Raw genomic sequence first — 7020 nt, 5'->3', positions numbered from 1 at the left:
CAGCAAGCCAGCAATGTAGCACAGCTCTTGGAGGAGGGAAGAAAAAGGAAGGGGGATGCAAGACGCATGTGCAAGGGGCATTGGAAAGCTACAAAGCTGCAAGCTTGAGCACTCGAGACTGAATTTGAGGTTTGCTCAGAAGTAAGGCTTGTGGGCACCTGAGAATTTCTCTTGATGGGACTGCTGCCTGGGGCTTAACAGAACTGTCTAATGCCCAGTTTCTAGTGAGTTAGTCATGGCTTAATAAGCTTCTGCTTTACCCAGAATTGGTTAGGACAAACTAGAGGAAACTAAGAAAGAAGGGGACATGTACATACCGATTTAATATATTTAAAAAACTGAGATTACTGACCATTATCATTTGCTGCAGTCAGGACAACCAATGAAGTTCTCTGCTATTAACAAGGACTCAGAGTCTAGAGGAATTTGCAGCAGGGGAGACTGGGGAGAAGGTCACCGTGAGCAGCTCTGCCATCGCTATCCCAGCCCAAGCTTTTATTAAAGATTAGAACAAAGGGACAAGAAAATAGCATGCAACTGTGCTTTTGCTTATACAGATTAATAAGTTATTGCTGGAAAGTTTTCCTGGTTAGTAGGGGACATACGTATAAGCCAGGACAACGTCCTCAGAGAACAGGAGTCAATTCTGGGAAAGAAGTTCTGTTTGCAGAACTGCTAATGTCCTGGAACTCCATATGCAGAGTTAACAGGTGCTACAGCTCCCTTTAGGGCATCAGGCTCTCAGCAATCATTGTTTTAAAAAGATTATCAAATGAATCGGTAAGTAAAATCAAGAACATATATAATGAAACTAAAAATTTCCAGCAAAAGTCATTAGGGCATTAGGAATATATACGTTGTCTTTTAAAATCTATATACCTATCATAGGTTAACTCAGTTTATCAGTAACCTGATTTTATAGGTATAGTCTTATTTATAAGTAGGCAGTGTATGTGTCTTAATGTGTATCATAGCATCTTGCTGTGAAGATCAAAGGAGATAAGATTCATCCCTGCCAAGTTATCTGGCAGCTGGCAATAATATAAATGATAAGAGATGATTATGATATGCCTTGGTAGGTCAAACCAGGTTTTTATGGCCAGTTTCCATTCTGATTGGTTGTTACCTATACCATCTCAGGTATTAAAACTTTAAATTCTACTCCAATTATAAATAATTCTACAGGGAACATCCACAAGCCATTTATAGATGTTGCTATTTTTGATATCATCATCACAGGCAAAGTTTGAGAATGATATCACTATGATTCCTATTTTATAGGTGGGAAAACTGAGTCTTGAAGTGTCAGCAACTTGGCCAAGATCTTGAGACCAGCAAATGGTGGTGTTGGGATTTGAACCACAGTATCTTAATCATATTGCTGCCAACTAGGGCCATCAGGGCAGCTTGGGGTTATTATTTTTATTATTGTCCTTATCATCATATTAACTTATTTTCACCCTCACCCTCCACTCAGAAGGTCATGGATAACAGCCATTTGATTGGCAAGTAAATAGTTTCTTGCTCCGTGCTGAAAACACCAGTCTGGCACACTTGAGAAAAGCTGAAACAGTCCCTGTCCTGTCTTCAGCTGAGTGAAGGTGGCAGCTCCCACCGAGAGAGGATAGGTAGACCAGAGGACTCTCTATCCTGACGGCCTCTAAGTGCGGCTCTCAGTCCCAATCAGAGGTGCCCATAAAGACCAGTTTCTGAGGCCTTGGTTGCCCCCACTGGGGCTTCTAAAAAATCAGTGCCGCTGTTTCTGTGGCACCATCATGTGGGCAGACACCTGATACTGCTTTTGCTTATGGTTGCAATACATGTCTGCAGTGAGACCTCTCGTATTGTCTGTGATGCTGTATTTCTCTGTTATTTTGTACATATCCACTCTCCTCAATCCCAAGCTATCTGGAGGGAGGGGAATGGCTGCTGGATTACTAAGAATGAGCAGAGTGGTAGTTAGCTAAAATGATAAGGAGAAATGGGATAAAATAAGCCCAGAGATATCACGATAAAAGGCAGACTAAAAGGATACACCACAGTCGTTGAAAGATAAATAACACTTAAGAAGCCCAAGAAACTGCTAAATGAAATAAAATGATAATAACAAGTATATTCAAAATATACCAGGTAAAGTAGGCTAGAAAGCAAAAGTACTAAAAACAAGTAAATGATAGTAACTACCGTGATATCTGAGTAAACTGAAATATTCAAAGTGAAATGCTGAAATAAGAGAATGCCAACCATAGGGGGCAGTCCAAAGTTAATAATCCCTCACAGGGGGCAAAGATGGCCTCTGGTCTGAGGCCGGGGCATTTGTTAAGCACCTCTGTGGGCCAGGTGTTCTGCATCTATTTTGTCACTTAATTCTTTCAACAATTCTTTGTAATTAGTGCAAGTATTTCCATTCTATAGGTGGAGATGTGACTTAGAGAGGGAGAGGAATCTATTCAAATCACATGGAGTTCAGGTGTCAAGTCTGGATTGGAATCCAGGCGTGTGGTCTAGGGTTCGGCTGTCCTCAAACACAGTGGACTCTTGGGGGGATGTCCTTCCAAGGCTGGAGTCCCATGGGTGCTGACATCTCAGGGCGAAGAGTCCTCAGCTACCCTGCGGATTTAGGCTCTTGTTTCTAACAGGCATCTTAGGTCTCTTCCTGTTGCTCCACAAGGCTGCCTCGGCTGTCTCGGCTGTTGCTGTCCTGCCGGATGGTGGTGGTTCCTATACATGACTCTTCCCCAACAGTTCCAGGCAGCTTACCTGACCCCAAGTGTTATTACCTATAAACTGAGAACAAATAAGGTCTATGGACTTCAAAGAAATCCAGGTAAGGAGACGATAGATCAGGCAGCAGGGCAGTTCTGGTTTAGCATAAACAGGCACTGTGCATAAATTAGCCCATCAAGCCATGTTTGTGCTTCCATTACATGCTGGGCACCACGGAGGTGTTGAAGATTAGTACCGAAACAAACCTCACAAAGATAATGATTGAAAAGTGAAATAGACAGGAAAGTGGAATAGTGATGTGGGATTGCTTGTGTGTTCAAGTCCAGCTCTAAAGCCCTGTAACCATCAGATTTGTTGATCTCCCCAGCGCCCAAATCAGGATGTATCACTGGCTTCTTGACAACCCCATAGAGCTACCTGGACATTGCTCTTCATGCCTTTGACTTTCCTATTGCTTTGTAGGAACACATATTTATCTTCTGTCAGTGCACAGTGGGTTCCTTGGGGCAGGCAGCTCCTCTTGCTCACTTTATTCCTTGGGAACACAGTGCTGGTACACACGCAGTCAGCTGGCTGGCTGAGGTAAATGTTGGGGTGCCTAGAAGAGGGTCTAGGAAAGAGCTGAGATGTAAGAGCTGCTGTCTCAGGGGAGGCGACATCACACTGTGGCCAAGCTGGCTGGCTCTGGAATGGCAGAGGCCTGAGTTCAAGTTCATTCTTGGTTGTTTCCAGCTATATGACTGTGGGACCCTCCTTAATACTTTGAGTGCACTATAATTGGACCTCAATTGTGGGGAACAAAATGTGCTTAGTGCCACTGACCTGGGTCTCTTATTTAGTCTTTCCTGGGGAAGGAAATGATCCCATAGACACGAATGAGTTTGGCAAAACTGGCATTGCGGTTTGAAGGATTTGTGGGGGTGGGTACAGTGGAAATGCCTAGCCCTTGAGCTCAGGTTTCAAGCCACAGAAGGAGTCATCCCCCTAATCTTCCATAGCACTTGACCGTTGCCTCTGTCTCTTAGCTTGCAAGACCCAGCAGACAAGGTTGGCTTTGCCTTTCTGGTTTTGCTGCTAGAAGCTCTTTGAAAGAAAGCCCCAGTTGTCACCTTCACTTCTGTGTCTCCTGCCCCTTGTCCTGCACCTCGTCCATCATACACTGGCATCAAAGTGCCTGTCGAAGGAATGGCCTTGCGTCCTAGTTACAGCAAAGACACAGCAAAGACACAGGATTGTCCTGATTTTGCCAGGAGGGGCTCCTGCCCAGGGAAACTGAGGCATACTTGTAAGCTAGAGTGTTCTGGGTTCCCACAGTTTGCTCTGAGACCCATCTACCTTCAGCAGCGGGGAAGTGGCTTAGTAGACTGAACCTGTAAGTGGGGATTTTGTCTTTATTTTAATTCCCGCTTCAGTTCTGGGACAGAACCTTCCTCAGGTTGGGGTGAAGCGAGAACTGAGCGCAAGCCACTGTCTAAGAGTTGCAGGGACTACAGACTGCTGCTCTCCGGATGAATCTCTTCTCAGCTGTTTGCAAAACAGGGAGGAGGTGAAGCCCTGAGCCAGGCAGCCTGGCTGTCTCTTTAAATGCCGGGGTCTGTGTGGGAGAGGGAGGGGCCGGCTCTGGAGTGCGTGAAATTCCTGGGCTCCTCCGGCAGTCTCAGGCTCCGAGCTCAGCCCTACACATCTCTCGCATGCAACTCACTGAGAGGGAGAGGCCAGCGTGTCCTCCCCTCTGGCAGCAGCCGCCAGCATCTCCAGCCGCCAAGGACCTGCTTTCGCACCTCCAACACCCCTTGCCTGGCTTCCCCGCCACTCCCTCCCAGAGAGAGAAAAAGAAAAGGAAACAGAAAGATTCTGGAATTTGAACCTTCCCAAAGAGGAAACACACCCTGCAAACTCAGTTGATTAAACATCAAACAAATAGACAGATCCCAAATCTTCGCTCAGCGGGAAAGGTAAGATTTGGGGGCTCAGAACGGCTGGCAGGATGAGAAACAACTCGAGGTGTTTCGTTCTGGGGAGAGGTTGTTCCTGAGAGGGTAGAAGTTTTCAGTTGGGAGCGACCAACCTAGATTTTTTTTTTTTTTCTGGATCTGAAAGCCTCTGCTGACCATGGAAATGGCTTTTCAACTACCCTTCTTTCCCTTCAGTTTCTCCTGGAAGTTGGGTCCTTTTGCTCCAGATGTTGAAAAAGTCAAAGAATGTTTCCTGATTAAAAAGAAACCTTCCTTTAGTCTTTTTTCCTATTTGCTTGGCTTGTCAGTCTGAAGTGATGTGTACCCATCACTTCATTTTGGGCAGAGACTTTTATTTTTGGCATTTTGTAGCCACTTTCTCCACATTATTCTTTTTCTCTGGAAAAGGGGCTGGTTCAAATAAAAAAGAAGAGGAGGGCGGCTCTGAGAATCACAAGAAGACAAGAAGCCAAAATTGGATTGAGACACGGATTTCCCTGGCTGTTGAGGAATTGAGGCGTGTGTGCATGGGTGTGTGTGAGTGTGATTTTGTAGAGAGGTTGTGAGGAGGTGGCTGTTGAGATGATCACAGGTTGGACCCCTGCGCTCTTGTTGTGAAGGTGGACATACTCAGAGAAGGTGAACAGGGAGTGTGTGAGTGTGTGCGTGTGAGTGTGCGCCCGTTTGGATCGGTTACAAGGGAACCTTCCTCCTCTGCCTTCCATTTGTTTATATTAATGATTTAGTAGCAGGCTTGCCTGAAAACTTCCACTCTGTGTAAGCACTGTGGGTTTTTGCAAGCTCTCAGTGACCTTAAAGACTGGTTCGATGTATTTTTTTCAAGGTATTGTGTTGCACCCAGAGTTTGGCTCTTTCCCTCTCTCTTTTTTAACCACAAAACTTAACTGCTTTAGAAACATCACCCTGATGACAAGGAAAAAAAATCTGTCCCCCCCACCCCCACCCCTCCCTAGGCCAGTGATGTAATACCGACCTATGGGCTCGGCTGCTTTGCAGGTGACTTACCCTGTGATTACTTGTTAAAAAAAATAAAATTTCTCCCTCCCCCCATGAAATGCCTCCCCGCTTTTGATTTGGATGGAGAAATACCATCATGCAGTGAAAAATTATATTTTTGCTAACCATTGTGGAGATGTAGGTAAAGTAGGGTTTCTCTCCCCTGATCATTATTTTTATTTATTTATTTGAAATGCAAAGGTCAGAGATCATTGAGAGGTAGACCGGGATGGAGCAAGACACAGTCACACCAAAGGAGAGGGCTGGGGGAACAGGAGCTGCTGTCTCCCCGCTTCCCCCGGTCATTCCCGCTTGGGGAGATAGTTTTCTTTTACCAGCTCGGTCCACCCCAACATCCTTCATTCTTTCCCTGCCCCAGGTCCTGTGGGGCTCTGGGAGGGTAGAGGCATTCCTTGGCACACCTGGAGGACTGTGTAGTTTCGGGGTCAGATGACCGTTTGCCTTTGTGTTGAAGGTTCCGATGGAAATTTGAACTCCCAGCGCGCTGGATGATTTCGTATCCAGGATAGTCTATCTGGGGGCCCCTGGAGGTTAGGTCTGGGGAGCCTGAGGAAGCAGCCCTTTATGAATTTGCCGTTCCAGTAGAGCCTCCCTTCACCGTTCAAGGGCTTCTGCATCGCCTTTCAAGTTAAAATGGTCCCGCTGGTTCTGATGGGCAAGTTTAGGTACGTGGAGGAAGGATGGACGGGGAAGAGACACAGCCCAGCTGATATTTTATTTTAATCTCTGGCTTAATCTGCCTAAGTCATATTGGGGCAAACGATATTTCAGACGGGTGCAGGTCGTATAAAGATATTCCCATTGTTTGATGATGATGATGATGATGCTTTTGGTTGGGGTGTGAAGAGTAAGGTCTCTTGGCCCATTTTCTGCAGCCCGGGTTTTATCCTGAGAGCCAGTCCTCCTTCTGGAAGAAGGGAAAAAGGCTGGACGCTGGAAGTTCGCTATTAAAGTGAGCAACAGGACTGGGTTAATTTTTTTTTTTAAAGCAGCTGGACTGTACGAATGCCCTTTTCTGGAGCTTTCCAGCCTTTTCTAATGAAATAATAATTAAAAAAATTGCTTCTTAAGATGAGGGGGCCAGATATCAAAGGGATTCTAGATTTTGAGAAACAACTACGTCTTTGCTTCTCTGGTAGTTCCCTATTATTAATTCTTGGGGGCTTGAAAGGGGTCTGATCTCCTTTTCTGTTGATCTCTTTTGAATGCTGCGTTTCTACTGAATATGTTGATGATTTGCTGCTTATATAAGGGAAAGGATGTATCGAGGTGGATTGATGCTTGGGGTTTGAGATCGGCT

General features: G+C 45.5%; 1 protein-coding gene across 17 annotated transcripts in view; it reads left to right on the top strand.

Annotated features, from left to right (window-relative positions):
* Positions 1-4402: 4402 nt before the first annotated feature.
* NRXN3 (neurexin 3) overlaps positions 4403-7020 on the top strand; it is a 1505538-nt gene continuing 1502920 nt past the window's right edge. For all 17 annotated transcript variants that reach the window (XR_001145407.1, XR_001145406.1, XM_012724445.1 and 14 more), the window contains exon 1: positions 4403-4682. The gene's annotated coding sequence lies outside the window, so the exon portion shown is untranslated. The remainder of the gene's footprint in view (positions 4683-7020) is intronic.

This window comes from Condylura cristata, unplaced genomic scaffold (genome assembly GCF_000260355.1).
Source record: "Condylura cristata isolate star-nosed mole 26May11 unplaced genomic scaffold, ConCri1.0 scaffold00013, whole genome shotgun sequence".
Taxonomy (NCBI): Eukaryota; Metazoa; Chordata; class Mammalia; order Eulipotyphla; family Talpidae; genus Condylura; species Condylura cristata.
This window is presented reverse-complemented; position numbering and strand designations above follow the sequence as displayed.